General features: G+C 44.2%; 1 pseudogene; it reads left to right on the top strand.

Moving 5' to 3' along the window:
- Positions 1-808: 808 nt before the first annotated feature.
- Positions 809-926, top strand: LOC126413477 (5S ribosomal RNA; annotated as a pseudogene).
- The last annotated feature ends 1,883 nt before the right edge of the window (positions 927-2,809 follow it).

The raw sequence follows: 2,809 nt of genomic DNA, 5'->3' as shown, positions 1-2,809 counted from the left end.
CTGCCTCGGGCATGGATGTGTGTGATGTCCTTAGGTTAGTTAGGTTTAACTAGCTCTAAGTTCTAGGGGACTAATGGCCTCAGAAGTTGAGTCCCATAGTGCTCAGAGCCCTACTTCTGTTATACAATTTGCTGCTGCTGTTGATACTACCATACACTCATCTGATCAGAAATCCTTGTCTTCTTTCCATTTCACTTCACTGAACCCATTTTACCTAGGCTGACCCTTTGCATTTCCTTTTCCAGATCTCCTAGCTTCTCTACCACGTTAAGATTCTGATATTCCACATTCCAACTTGTAGAATGTTATCCTTTCGTTGGTTATTCGGTCTTTTCCGGATGATCACCTTCATCTTGGGAATCCCGTCACGGAGATCCGAAAGGAGACTAATCTGGAATCGTTTGTTGATGGAGAGATCATCATGAAACTGTTTCAGTTACAGGCCGCATATCCTGTGGATTATGAGTCTTTAATGTAGTGGTTTCCATTGCCTTCTCCATTCTCATGCCGCTGATCATGGATGTTCTTCCGTCTTTCAGGGGCAGTTTCACATCCAAAGGGCAAAACAGTGCTCTGAACTTCTGTCCGCTCCTCCGCCCTCTTTGACAAAGCCGTTGGCAGAATGTCGGTGACTTTTTATGCTGGAAGTCTTCAACCGCCATTGCTAATGATTTTTATTCAGAATTTAAATTGTGGTGGTGTTCGAACTCAAGACCGAGGAAGTTTTGATTGCTAGTCAAAGACGCTACTCCCCACCCCTCCCCTCTCCACTTTGTTTGTTTGTTCAAAGTTGATAGGGCTGTAATTGGCCAACGCCCTTCCCGCAGTGGTAACACCGGTTCCCGTCAGATCACCGAAGTTAAGCACTGTCGGGCTGGGCTAGGACGAGGATGGGGGACCGTCCAGTCCGCCGAGCGCTGTTGGTAAGGGTTGCGCATTCAGCCCTCGTGAGGCAAACTGAGAAGTAGCGGCTCCGCTCTCGTAAACTGACATACGACCGGGAAAGCGGTGTGCTAACCACATGCCCCTCCATCTCCGAATCCATTGACACCTATAGGCAGAGCTTGGAACGTGGAATATCAGTACACGGCGGCCGGTCGGTACCGTTGGGCCTTCATGGCCTGTTCGAGCGGAATTTAGTTTTATTATTATTATTATTATTATTATTATTATTATTATTACTTGAGGTGGTAGTAAGCAATACTTACTATGGTTAAAATCACGCAGGGGGCTGAGGTTAAGGTTCCTAAACCTACGAATCGGCGTTGATATTCGGAACGGTATGTGGTCTAAAAAATGATTCATTCATGTGCACCATTTTCCGCAACGAACACCTGATGTGGGGAGGCGAGCAGAGACAGGTCTAAAGTATTGTTGAAGTTAGTCAGGTTTTTAGCAGGTAGGATATCTATGGATCACAAGTAAATTAATGTGTAGGTGATATTTAGGATGGTGGTTCCACTGATGGTGGCAGGTAAACGAAAGGTTGGTACGGAAATACTGCACTGGGTTTGCTTGATCAACAATCCTTGAGCCAGTAGCCCTGCGTTCTGTATGTCACTGTAACGTCCCTGCTCGTGCCAAGTGAAAATAATAACCATTGAGCTTGTCATGGAAGCTTTCTTTGGAAGAATTCTGATTTGTCTGTGATTGTCTCTTTAGGAAGGTCTGTCACATATTTCTCGGAGCGAAACAAGATGAACTCACATGACGTAGGGGACGGTGCATACCCGCTGTGTAGAGCAGTTGGTTATCGGTTCGGCTTGGCAGTGCAGTAATTCTTGCGAGGGGAGCAGTGTATGGGAGTTCTGGCTAATATTGTCCTTCATCTTATTATGTAAATAAACTGTTTGAGCAATAAAAACTTTATTCTTGAAGCTAAATACCGGTGACGAACGCATGCGCATTTTCACGCTCGTCCTCAGTCATAACCTACTTGCTGTTCAGGCCTGTACAGAATCAGCCAAACGTACTCTCTTCACCAAATAGTCAACATATCGTATCATGCAGCATCGATGTTTTCCTATCAGCCTAAGCGCTAAAAATTCGCCCCTAAAACTCCTTCAACCTAGTATCTAAATAAAATGTTTCACTGATGTTTACTAGTGAGCCTCTTCCACAAAAACATCCTCTATGACACAATACGTCTTCAAAATAAATACGAGTATAAACATAACATATATGCACCAAAGGCTGTGCAAATTCTTATTAAATATTGGATCTCAAGTATCTGTGGCAAGTAAGCCTGTACTTAGTAAACTATAACTTATTCCGCCACACTGGAGATTAAGCGGCATAGGTAGCGGTCATGCTGACTCACTCGGCTTCGATGTGCTAGGATTCTGAATGGGGGAAAGTAGCTTCTGGGTTAATGTGGCACTGCTCCCTAAGCTTGGGCGTGGTTGTGAAATCATACTAGGTTTATATATTCTGGTAGTGCATCACACCAAAGCTACCTTGGAAAGGCAAGTATCATACAAGGATGAAACACCTTGTTTTTGTGGCCAGAAAGCCATTACTGTTGCAAGGAGTTATCTTACGCCAGGAGTAGTTACCCAAACTGTGAACAAGGCCCTCAAAGACAACTCGTGGGGTACCATACCGAACAGTATTGGAAAATTAATGTGGTCTGATGTAGAAGCTGATCTGCTGGTCAACCCTTAATATGTAGTTGAGCCTTTGCCTGAGCATTAAGAATTAGGTAAAGTACAACGTTTTACATGATTTAGTTTGTCCTACACATAGAAAATTGATGTAAGCATAGTTGTGCCCTTCAGCATCCATAACTTCAGTTCTGGAGAGGTGCAGC

The sequence above is a fragment of the Schistocerca serialis genome, chromosome 7 (assembly GCF_023864345.2).
Source record: "Schistocerca serialis cubense isolate TAMUIC-IGC-003099 chromosome 7, iqSchSeri2.2, whole genome shotgun sequence".
In the NCBI taxonomy this organism is placed as follows: domain Eukaryota; kingdom Metazoa; phylum Arthropoda; class Insecta; order Orthoptera; family Acrididae; genus Schistocerca; species Schistocerca serialis.
The sequence above is the reverse complement of the archived record's forward strand: the minus strand, read 5'-3'. Positions and strand labels throughout refer to the sequence as shown.